The sequence below is a fragment of the Oxyura jamaicensis genome, chromosome 12, assembly GCF_011077185.1.
Source record: "Oxyura jamaicensis isolate SHBP4307 breed ruddy duck chromosome 12, BPBGC_Ojam_1.0, whole genome shotgun sequence".
In the NCBI taxonomy this organism is placed as follows: Eukaryota; Metazoa; Chordata; class Aves; order Anseriformes; family Anatidae; genus Oxyura; species Oxyura jamaicensis.
In genome coordinates, this window is record NC_048904.1 from 7,206,385 (window position 1) to 7,218,860 (window position 12,476).

Genomic DNA, 12,476 nt, shown 5'->3' on the forward strand with positions numbered 1-12,476 from the left:
CCTTTCCTTTCCTTTCCTTTCCTTTCCTTTCCTTTCCTTTCCTTTCCCCCCTCTCCCGTCTCCCCTCTCCCCTCCTTCCTTTTCCCCTTCAAAAGGGTGAATGGAGGATGATTAAATCTGAACAGATGATATTTTCAATGGCATGCTTAGCATTTATCTGAGAAGCTCCTATGGGCACAGCCTTGCTGTTGCCTTCTTAAAAACATCAATCAGGCCAATGTGTTTAAGTGGGTTTGGCTGTTACCTTCTTTCCTCATGTTTCACAAGTGTAATCAGTGAGTCCATGTGTGATGCTATTTGTCTTACAGCACAGCAGCAAAGGCCCGTTCTAGGAGGTACTGGATAAAGCCAGAGAAAGGCTTCGCTTTTAAAAAGCATCTCCAGCAGCCCCCTCTTCGTATAGCGGGGACAGAGGTGGTCATGGCCAGCAGCACGCAGTGAAACCTCGCAGCCCCGAGCTCTGCCGTTGTGCCCCGGGGGGTTTCACACATGGGGCTTTGGTTTTCAGGAGCCCCATCTCCCATCCCATACCCTCTGGTTAGGTGAGCGAAGGAAGCTATTAAAAAAGTCTCCCAAAGCATGGCGCTGAGCAAGGGTACCACTGTAGCATCTCCTTATTCATACCCTCTGGATGGTGCAGTGCGTGCTGAGGTCTGTGTGCATCTCCCTGCCCCAAGCCTTGTGTTCGTGCCCAATGATGGAGGCACTGCATTAAAGATGGGCTCTCTCCAGGCCTTAGTTAACCTCTCAATTAATGCAGCAGCATTAATTGTTCATCAAACTACCAACGAGGCCATTAAGTTTCTCTTCCTTTGAAGCGAGCAGCACCTACTCCAGTAATGAGGGAAAAGGAGGAGGCTGCAGGTCTAACTGCAGGCATGCAGAGCGAGGAGAACTCCTCATCTGCTGCTTTCTTACTGTGCCTGAAAAGCCTCTTTTATGGAGGTGTCAATAGCAATTTCATTCCCTTTTTAGAGGAACAAGTGCCTTTAACCATTTAAACCCACTTTAAACATACGGCCTTTGTGCTTTGATTAAAGACATAATGCAGAGAAAAAGGAGCCTGGCTGCCTGCGGAGCCTCCTGCTGGGGAGAGTTCAGCCGATGGCCGAAGGGGTCATGGGCGCTGCGCTGCCCTCGAGCCTGGGACGAGCCTGTCCCTGCGGAGCCCAGGCTGGAAACTGAACTGCATGGGCAGTGCTCAGCCTTTGTGGCAGGATGCGGCAGGAGCGATGCCCCTCATCTGCGGGTGCCACCCTTCCCTGCCCCACCTGCCACATCCTCAAGCATTTCAGGAGGCATTTGCCCGGTGCTTGAAGCAGAACTCCTTGTGAATGTGGCCTTGTGTAGCCTGCTGGGGTCACCTCGCTGCAGAGCTTGAGTGCCTGCCCAGGCGTGGTGCTTTTCCTTGCTGTCCAAAGTGCTCCAGGAGCTGCAGGCTAAGTGCATGACAGCATCCTCAATGAATAATGTAAGGCATCAATAGTTCTGGGTGATTTTATAGCCCCTCCTATCTCAAGATCTCAAAGCGTTTCATGAAGGTTGATTTATTTACCCTTATGGATGCTCTTGCCAGACTGAGAGTGGAAAACAGTCTGGAGAAGGAGCAGAGGGATGCAGGAGAGCAGGAAGCCCCCCAGCCCCCAGGTAATGCACCTTTTGGGTGCCAGCTCTAAGAAGCTGGGATTTCTGCAAAGAGCCAGGGATGCTGCTTCTGCTCCACAATTTTGATGCCTGTAGCACTTTGTTGGTTAAGTAGAAAAAGAAAATTTCCCTTTTATTAAGAAAGCAGCAAGGCTGCTGCCACAAGTTGAAAGTGCTTCCAGCCACCCTCAGTCTAAACAGCCCAGGGGAGAGGTGGTGGCACCCACCCCTGAGCACTGGGCAGCTCACAGGCAGGCTGTGAGCCATGTCTCTAAGGGAACAAGGATCTCTTTATGTCATCGTCATAAAGGAGTATTATTTTGACATTAAAATGAGATAAGGTAAGGAGATTATCTGGTCCAGACAATCTCATCCTTCAGGTAGTTAAGCAAGCCTAATGGTTAAGTGAGGACTTGTAATGAGGTTTGAGGCTGGTTTGCTTTCAGAGAGCTGTTTCCTTTCTTTTGTTAGGGATTCTGTTAAACCTGGTCTCAATTAGCTCATGGCTGGAGCGAACCCGAGGAGGCTTTGCTGGGCAGGCTGAAGCTCCACAACAGAGCTGTACAAAAGCCCAGAGGAAGACACCCCATCTTCCTTTCTGCATGCTTACAAGGCATTTGCTGGTTTGCCAGACTTAAATGTGTTTCTTGTGCCATTGAATGGCCTCAGCTGGCTTGGAGCTCTGCTCACTTTAGAACAAATGGAAAAGCAAATGGCAGAACACTAGAAAACTAGAGCAAGAAGAAGAAAGTTGTCTTGCACCTGGGCAGGCCAGGGAAAAGAATGGTGGAAGAAAAGAGCAATCGGTGATTTTTTGTTTTATTTATCCCCTCTAAAGTGACCCTGTAGTCTTGGCACAAGGCAGCAGGGCAGAACAGTGACAAGACAAAAGTGCATCTTTCTGGTCGAGCTACGCTCAGTTATCCTGCTCCGACGGCTTGCCAGGACAAATTGTCTGAACTGGCGGTCTCCAGTGAGGACGATGGTGTCACCTAGGAGAGGCCTTTTTCACTCACCGAAGCTATCGTTGTTCTTGGAGCAAAGGGCAAAATACACCCATGGAAACCCAGGTGCTGGGAGTCCGCACTTGTCCACCAAGCCACAAATAAGCAAATCTGGTGCAGAAATAAAGTTGGAGGCAGCTCCCAAACCATGTTCCCCACCTAATACCAGCCCAACAGGGTGACAGCAAATGCTAAAGGATTATGTTTCCGTTGTGGAAAAGCTTCCCGGGTCCCTGTGTAACAGAAGGAAAAGAGAATCTAGTTGGTGTGTTTTTTTTGCTGTTATCAGCCTCAGTTTTGGTTTAACCTACCTCACTTGGGAAAGGTGCTGCTGCTGGTTAGAGCTTCCCCCTTGGCCTACCTGGTGAGGCCAGGGCCTGCAGCATCCCAAGACCTCGCACCGCTGGCAGCCACAGGTGCAGGGCTTTTTCTGGGCTTTAAAAAGATGGTTTGGAAACAAGGAGAAGGTACTGCACAGAGCCACAAAGAGAGAGAGAGAGAAAGTACGTGTCAAGGGGTGAGCGGCCTATTTAGTGAGACAAAGAGAGGTGAGAACCTATGTGATGTTTGTGCCCAAGTACTTTCCCAGAGAGAAAACCCCAGGTTCACCAAGGTGCCTTAATCTGTGAGGTGATGCAGAGCGAGCAGTCCTGGCTGCAGAGTGAAGCTAAGGGTGTTCAACAGGTCCCGAGGCCTTGACAGCGGGGATGGTGAGCCCTGGGGACAAATCGCCCCCAGCAGAGGCTTTTTTTGTCTCAGATGCTGTAATAGTCTCTCTTTCAGGATAGGCTTTAATCAACACAAGCCATTAATCTTAATACTGGGGTAATTAAGCTTAATACAGGGTAACTGCGTGAAAATGAGTAGGCTGGGATGTACGGGAAGTCAGACGGGATAATTCTTCCTGGCCGTGCAGCATACAAACAAGCTTTGTAGTCCTGATGCGAGCCCCAGAGGCTTGCCATGCTTTACTGCGAAAAGGTACAGTTTATGTTAACAACCAAATTCCCCTTGACTCTGTTTTCACAGAAGCTGGAGCACGTTGCTGGGCTAGAAATGGCACCGGATGGTTAAGAGGAAGCTTTAAAGCATTTGCAAATCTGCTCCTGATTTCCCTTCTGCAGCCGGCAGGCAGAGCGAGGCTGGCAGGGCGCGAGGCGGTTGGGCTGAGCTGCAGGAAGGGGCTGCCTCTGCCACCAGGGGAACGGCTACAGCCTGGACGGGGAGGCACTGGGCATGTTGGCCGTGCGTTCAGCCACGGCCACGTGAGGAAAGGTCAGCCAGCCCGCTGCCAGCTGATGCGTGAGCGAGCCAGAGCAATGCGTAGATGTTTCCTTGGCGGAGGCACACCGCTCGCAGCGAGGCAGGCGGCGCTGGGATGGAGGTGGCAGGGCGATCTCCCGAGTGTGAATGTCACTGCCCATCACCTCCCTCCTCCACCCAGGCATGCCGAGCCCTCCCTGGCACCCTGCTGAAAACTTCTGGGCATTTTGCAGAGAAATGGGCTTCTTTCTGTTTTCTGACTGGGTTGTTTCTGATTTTATAGCCACCTATATACTTCATTACATTTTTTTCAGACCCCTGTTAGTTTCAGCCTTTGAAAGTCCTGTTGGGCTTCAGAAAGGAGAAAATGCAAATGTCCCAAATCTGGAAGAAATACAGCCATGGACAGTTCAGGCTTGGCTTCTCATCTGAAGGATGGAGCTGCATTTCTGACAATACAGCACCCACCCAGCATTAAATTGTAAGGCATCACGCATTGCCCTAGGTCCTTGGCTTATCCTTGGCTGACACTGAATTACAGGATGTGATGTGTGGCACTCAGTAAATCCCTAGACTGCTGTCCCAAGGACAAGTAATACCAACCGTACCTCTCTGGCACACGGGATTAGTGGAAGAGGTGCCCTTAATGCCACAGGCAGAAATGGGTCAGCCCCAATTTGGCAAGCTCAGGCTACCTGAAGCAATTAGCGATGCAGCCTGTAGAAATAAAAGGACAAAAATCCTGTATTTTGTTCCTTGGAGCCCCACTGAGCTTGCTGCCTATTTACATAGGTCCACAGGCAGCAAGTCAGAAGCTGCTGAACAAAACTAGCTGTGCCGTGGGTATTGCCCTTGTGAATGGTTCTTTGTAAGGAATTTACAGATAAGGAAATTAGGAAACGAGCCCAGTATAGGATCTTCACTTTTAGCAAACATGAACCTCCCTGCTAACTCCAAAGTCTGAATTTAGATTTGTATTAACCTCTATCAGCCAAGAATTTGGTGGTTAAGGGCCTTATTGTGACCTTTTCCAACGCAGCTCAAGTGTCCCCGCTGTTTCTGATAACTATGTGCGGTGGCAACACAAATCTCATCTGTATTCCCCTTTCCCTCTTCCCCTCACTCTGATCAAATCCTTCATTCAGACTTTTTCTAACATCCTAGGCTTCCTTGCATGGTTCAGCACTGAGTAAGTGGCTGTATGGTAACAAAACAGTGCTGTCTTTGTTCTGGAAAAGCGGAGAAATGAAGATGTATAATCTTGAAATGAGGAAGCTCGCAAGTGAGAAGAAAGCCGGGCACACGCACGGTTGTGCTCTGGCACCAGCTGGGTTGAATTTAGCAGTGCTGCTTAGAGAGAGAGCAAAGAAAACAAACTAATTCATTATTTTGTTTTACCTCCTTCTACGTGACCCAAAGCCCATTAGAGCTGATGGTGTTTCTGTGGGCTTCAGGTGAAAATGATGACGCTCCTCTGCCTTTTGTGCCTCTGCCTTATTTTCTGCATTTTGCTCTCTTACTGTCTATCCACTCCTGTGCTCTGTGCTTGCTCTTCCTGCCAGTCTGCATCATGACTGAATCCTTCCTCCCGGGGAGCATCAGGTCTTCCATCGCTGTTCCAGACAGCAAATCGTCCCTAAAGCCGTGTTTCATTTAGGGTAACCTCCTGTGCTTCTTCCATCACGTGGACCTGTCCAGGGACAGCCCAGTCCAGCAGGAAGGAGACCATCACTCTGTCTCTTCTGGGGTGTTTTTCAGTAAATACTGCCAACTCAGCACTCCAGGAGAAAGCAGAACGGAAATAGAAAATGTTCTCCCTCCTGTGTGAGTCCTCTGGGTAGCGTGGCACAGCCTGCGTGCTTTACACGGGGTTTTGGATACCCCAGATCTGCCTGTATGTCTGGGCTGCCACCGTGTCTCTGGGGCATTTGAGGAAGCAGAAGGCATCTGCTGCAAAGGCGTTGCTTCTGCAGGGCGCAAGGGAGCTGGGGACAAACCTCAGTCCCCTTGGAGCCATCCAACAGGGAGCCAGGGAGAAGGGGGAGTGCGGCTCTGTTTTATTTGCTGGGAGCCCTGCAAAGCTTGCACAGACGTTCAAGGCGTGCCATGGGGAGGAAAGGGGAATGAAGAACAGGTGGAAACCAGATGTGTGTGGTTAATTTGAAAGTCTGTGGACAGACCTGGGGAGAATTGCTTTCTCTGCTCTTTTGAGTCCGCCCTGCAGTCTGCCCCACAGCATGTGCACTAGTGTTAGGATTAATTCCCTTGGGAAATTTGGCTTTTCTGACCATCTGAAAGTGTCTGTAGTCTGCAGTGCATCCAGTTGGGATTCTGTCCTGGCAGGAGGTTTTTTATTGGCGCCATAGCCGCCTGGCTCAGAAGGGAGGAGAGGTTTGCCTTCCCAGGGAGCCCGGCAGAGAGCTGCTGGGGAAGGACTCTGAGCCCAGAGGGCAGGGGCCCAGCGGGGAGCAGGGACAGGGCCAGCTCCCTGCTGAAGAGGGACCCAACTGCTGCAGAAACCGTCTGGGGGCTCCCCAGAGGAGATGAGAGTAGTTGCAGAGCCAGGTCACGGAGCTGGTGGGAAGAGGCACATGGAGGAGATTCTATGTATATATACATCGTACTTTTAGCCCTTTATTCTAGGTGTTTGTTGCTCAGGTAGGAGCTGGCTGTGGATGCTGCTGGTGGCACACTTAGCAGGACAGCATGGGTAGATCCACCTCAAAGCTCTTGAGCCTTTGAAAGCCCTCTGCTAGATTTCCCCTCCTGCTGATTCCTGTGGCTCTCTGTGGCTACCAGGACTGGTTGCATCGGCACCAAGCCCAGCACAAAATGGTCCAGCCGTACCAGTGAGCCCAGTAGGAAGGTGGCTCTGGAGGACTGGCAGCATGCAGTGTCCCAGCAGTGTCCCAGAGCAGGACACATCTCCTCCCTGGTTCCCAGATTTTGTCTCATTGGTGGGAGCCTCGTGAAAGATGGGACCACCTTCTGCTCTTTCCCATGCTTTAGTGTCCTTTGGGTACTGCAGGCCTCCTTTCTAGAGCAGGGTGGTTTCCCTGCACGTTCCCCATGGGAAGAGACATCAGTGCGGTTGTGACGCTGGAATTCATTACAGCTGTGACGACTGCAGGAAATAAACAGTGGGAGCAGATGGGCTTCCAGGGAACAGAAATCCCATCTCTCTCTGAACATCCTCAATAATTACAGACACACGCAAAAACACAGGAAGGAAGAAAAATATGCCAGAGGCTCGGGGCAGTGTGTGGGCAGAATTGCCTTAACACAGTGAGCCTTTTCTGGTAGCTGCAACCTGGTGGACCTGCTGGAGCTGGAGGTGCATCATCACCTGATGAGCTGTCGTGTGAAGATTTCCACGCTGCTGCCCCAAAGCATGGGTGTCTTTCAGGGTTTGTGTTCTCCTGCCCCATCCCACACCACCTGAGCTGCAAACCCTGTTGTTCTGTGCTGAAATGCCTCGGACACAACAAAATTACGTGCTTAAATATGGTACTGATAAGATGGGAAAACTGGAGGGGGCTGTGGGGAGTGCAACCTAAGGCAGTAGGTATTGCTCGCAGCTCCAAACCTTGGACTGTCTGTGTGTCGTGTGTCAGAGGAGCTGTGGATCTGTTGATTGTCCTCTACGTAAGGTCCTTATCTCTGTCTAAGAGAGCTGCTGCTGTTCTCCGGAGTTAGTGCATCCCAGTTATGCTGGCCCTAGGGAGAGGCCTGGCATGGGCTGCTCTTGAAGAGGAGCAGCTTTGAATCAGCACCAGCATGATCAGGGCTCAGTCAGGAGGGGAGTAGCAAAAGTTGGAGCTCTGTTACAACGAGCTGGTGACTTCTTCTAGGAGAAGAGAGAGTTCAGATGACCTGGAAGACCTCAAAGGGGATGTGAAAGCTCATGCTGGTTGAGGACGAAGAAGTGGCAGATCTCACTAAAAGCCCCTTGATGTGCTTCAGTCACCACTCAGCTACAAACTCATGTGTGGTGCTTTAAATTGCCAAGGCAAATGAGAGTTGGTTTAAACTGTTCCTTGTCTGTAGTGATAAATAGAAACGGACAGCTCCAAAATATGCAAAGATGCACAGCCATCCTGGCAGGGGGTAGTTAATCAGGCATTAAAAACCCAGGACAGAGTCCAGGCAGGGATTAGGCAGTTGCTCCTTCATCAAAGGAGCTGAGCTCATGTGTGAGCGCTGATAATACTGCCTTTTGACCTGGAACTGGAGTCAGAAAACCGAGGTTTTCCTGTTATTTTTACTATTATTTTGTGAGTACTGATATTATTTGTGTAATGATCTGGAAGCCATGATCTGCGATATCAGATGCTTCCAACCTCCCATGCCTGCTAGAGCACGAGTTAAATGGAAAGACGTCCTGGCTGGCTTGGTCCAGCTTGTTGCTCCGCAGGAGCAGAGGGCAGAAACCAGGACTGACTGTTGCTTCTGAAGGTTCCTGTCTTTTCAGAGCTTGCTGCCAACCCCTGTGGTGGCTGTCAGTGCAAGGATGGCATTTTTGCTGCCCTAGCTTGAACAACTCTGGCAGCAACAAGGTGATGTACTATAACACTCAAGCAGTCTGGTTGTGTTTGATGCCCAAACTATGCCATATTCACACCTGGGTAGTGATCTGGTGCTTTGGCCTCTAGGCTGGGGGCTCCATCCTGGAAAGCTTGCACCTCCACCCCAGGCTGTGCTTTATGTGGATTGCAAGTCTCCCTCACGTAACACAGGTGTTGCTGTTGTGCAACCTTCAGACACAGCTAAGGGCCAGACAGTCCAAAAGGAACAACAGCACCATGAAGGTGTAGATGCTAACTACATGGCAGTGACAGCAGCTGCTCTGTGCTGTGTAACGGAGCTGTGCAGATGTGAGATCACGGGATTAGCAGGGCCCTGAACTCCTCGCTGCGGGGATTTAAAGATGGATTCGAGCTTCGGTCGGTCAGGAGAGGCTCAGCCACGAGGTGGTTGCTGCCCTTGTGCCTGGTGCCCGGTTTCTGCTTGCTCTCCCTGCCCTGAATGCCAACTGGTTTCTCTTTCCACCAGCCTCTCCGCACGAGTGCCTCTCATTTCAGCCCAGGCAAGGTGTCCACCTACCAAGCCAAGCTGGCCCTCACTGGAGTTTGCCAGGCCCTCATGGGTTGATTACTCAAGCAGAACTTTTAATAGCAATGGGAAGGTGGCCAGGTCTGTAAGAAGTATTGCCACGTTTGCACCTCCAGCTCCACATGGTCACCGAGAGAATCGCAGCCTGGACGAGTGGGTCCCTCCTAGCAGGGACAGGGTGGGTTTGTTACCCAGCTCTGCCAAGCAGAGGTGGTGGTAGATGAAAAGGTCATTTTGTGGCAGCTTTCAAAAGTTTCGTAGCTTGGTTTTTGTTCTGCACTAGGGGCACAATAGCAAGCCAGCCAGTCACAGATTGACTTTGCCTGAGAAGCCTTCATGTCAAACCCAGTTGCAATCTGTGCCTTTTGACTGCAAACCGTGATATTTCCATGACAATCCATTTGAGCACTGGTGTTTGGATGAACTTTGCCAGTTGGTTGCTTCATGACGCTTCAGGGAATGGAGAAATACAGCAGCTCCGTTTGTTCCCTCTGAGGACTCTCAGATGGCAGTAACAGCGAGCCGGAGAGAGCAGGTACAGGCCCACCTGCTTCCTCATTTTGTAACTGACCTAAGCTCCAGTTATTTCTCTGCTTATTGAGCAGAGGAAGGGGATACATGGGGGTATTTCTCATTTTTCAGGGTGACAGTCTTTTCTCTGTCCTAGCATTATGCTAAGAAATGCTTGTTGGAGGCCACATCTGCAGATGGATAGACCAATAAATAAAGGAAGGCAAAGATACTTGCCAAGAAGCCACTTTGCTGCTTATACATGGCAAAAGCCTGTGAAGTTAAAGAGTGGAGACGTGTGCACACAGATGAAGGAGAGAGATGCCGCTGGGCGAAACCAGAGAGATAAAGAGATCTTCAGGTCATCCTCTGACAGCTTGCCCCTCTCTGTGCTGATGGGCTCCAGTATCTGCTCCTGGTTAATCAATAATGCTTATTGCCATCAGAAATACTGGCCAGCCAGAAGGTGTACTGAAAGCTGACCAGCCACAAAAATAGCCATTCTCCAAAAAGAAATCACTGCCTTCTCCATTAAGAGTTAAACCTGGATAAGCACAAACCCTACTTTTAACAGCCTGATGTTTGCCAGCAGCCTGCTTTGACTGTCATTTTTTGCAGTAATTTTTCTGCCATCGGGGAAAAGAGGAATTCCTGTGTTGACCTGGGAGCTGCAGGATACTCCAGCATGTCCAGCCTCACTCACTGCCTTTTCCAACATTTCTGTCTGGTTGAAATAGAGCCTGTTAGAGCCCTTCCAAAATTTCCAAACAATTAAAACCCCTTGGAAGCTTGGCCTGGTTAATCTTGGAAGAAAGAAGGCTGGCTGCAAACAGAGTTAGTAATGCTGATCCTGAACGGTGCAGCAATGCTTGGAGCAGTTTGCCCTCCAATGGCCAGTTGGAGCTTGCAGCTCCTGCCCTCATGCCGAGGTTTCCTTTAATTCAGATGGCTCCAGACCCCCTAATTAGCGTGCTGTGCCCCTCACCTGCGTTATTACTCCATCCCAAGGATAATCTGTGAGAAAGTGAGGGCGGGGGCCTTGCCAGAGAAAAGCTCTCTTGTGGGAGGTGCCCAGTGCCTTCTACTGCTGCAGCACACCTCCTTGAAGGTGCTTCTGGCTTCTTGGGGATAGCGTGGGCCTGCTCTGCATTTCACGGTTTGGTCACTTGTTTGTGGTTTGTTGAGATTGTTGTCTAAGCTACAAAAGACCTGGAGCTGCTATGCTTCACTGAGAGCATCTGATGAGCATCTGCAGGCCAAAGCACAGTTAGATACAAGAAATGTATCTGCAGAAATGTCTTCTGCAGGGCTGCTGTTAGGAGATGGCTCCTCCACTCTGGGGACAGATCCTTCTCAGACTCCGTGCTGCTGGTTTGGCCAGCCCCATGTCAGGCTGTGTTGGTGGTTGGGGTGAAGAGAATGGGTTGGCCTGGCATGGACCAGGGGCGTTTCCACCACCCTGCTGAGCTACCCCTGCCTTAGGGAAGCCCATAGGTCACTCCTGTTGTCTCCTGCAAACAACCTCATGTTGCATAGGGAAGCAGAGAGATGGGGCCAAGCAACCAGCCTAGGAGAGGGCACTTCTACTGGTCAGCTTTTGTCAGGGCAAGGAGGAATTGGTTTGGGGTGAGGAAAGTCTTTATTTTCCTCTCTGGAAGGTGAAACAGGATTAACAGAACCAGAAAGAAGAACACAAGAAAATTATTTTGCTTTTGCCAAAGTTTTTCATGATGAAACAAAAGACAAAGTATGAACTCCTGATTTCCTCAGCCTTTTTTTGAAGTAAATTCATTTTTCTGAGACTTAGAGTTTAAGGCATTTAAGTGGAAGACAGAAAGATGTAGCTTGATTTTTTTTTTTCCACATATTCAGTGCCATCCTGGCAACAACCAGGTGTGAAGCTCAGACTGCTCCTCTCCTTCTTCCACCTATTGGAAAACTGTTCTGCTACTTTGGGCCTTTGAATTTTGTTTTGTTTTTGTTTGTTTGTTTGTTTTCCTCTCTGGATATCTGCAGTGAGTTTTCAGGTATGATGTGCACCACAGCAATTCTCACTGTGCTCCCTGGTGACGTATGGTGTCTCCAGCATTGCTCTCAGGAAGACAAACCTCAAAAATCTGGTCCCTGTTAACTAGCCATTAGCACCAGCAACACCCAGAGATGAATTCCTCCAGCTTTGAATGGCCAGTAGTTACTGTGCTGGGTCCATTGCAGCAAGTGTGGAAAGCCAGATGATTTTAATGACAGTGTGTCCATTGAAGTCTATGGTTTGTGGGAGACTTGATCATTTCTTCTCTCTCAAAGATAAAAGAAATGCTGAGTAAGAGAAGTTCCTTGACCATTGCTGGGTGGACACTTTGAATGTCTCGTTTAATTTACTAGATGATGATCACATTTATGGAACAGCTTGTTTCAATTTTCTCATTATCACTAACTGAGATGATAGCTTATTTAATACCCTTTTGCACCACTTCACAGATGAGACGTGAGAAGGAAAGTTATTCAGAGAAGCAGGCTGATACAAATGAACCTGCAGCAAAGAAGCCTCGGGTTTCTCAGGAAGATTACTGGTAAGAAGCCACGTGAAAATGAATACTTTTGCAGGGCCTCCACTGTTATACATTCAGTGAAAGCCATCACAGGTCATTATAACTGGATTGCTGGCATCCAGGAATTTTGTCCTCAACACCCCATGTTCCCGCACTGCTGGAGCTGCAGTGGCTACACCAGATGCCAAAGCTTTTTCCTCCAACACATTAAGAAGTCTGTGCTGACTGTCAAAAGACTGATATATTGTCTATTTTACCCAGAGGACTGAAGCAAATGATGAATGAGATCAGAGATGTATTTGCCCTAATACCAATCCATTATTTGTAAGAGCACAGACTGCTTCTGCTGATTCTGAAAGAAATTTAATCCCTTGCAACTGAGAAGGAAATGGGT

At 49.5% G+C, this 12,476-nt stretch overlaps 1 long non-coding RNA gene across 1 annotated transcript in view; it reads left to right on the forward strand.

The window, feature by feature from the left end:
- Positions 1-12,476, forward strand: part of LOC118173156 — a 192,705-nt gene that overhangs the window by 160,212 nt on the left and 20,017 nt on the right. The gene's annotated exons all lie outside the window — the stretch shown is intronic.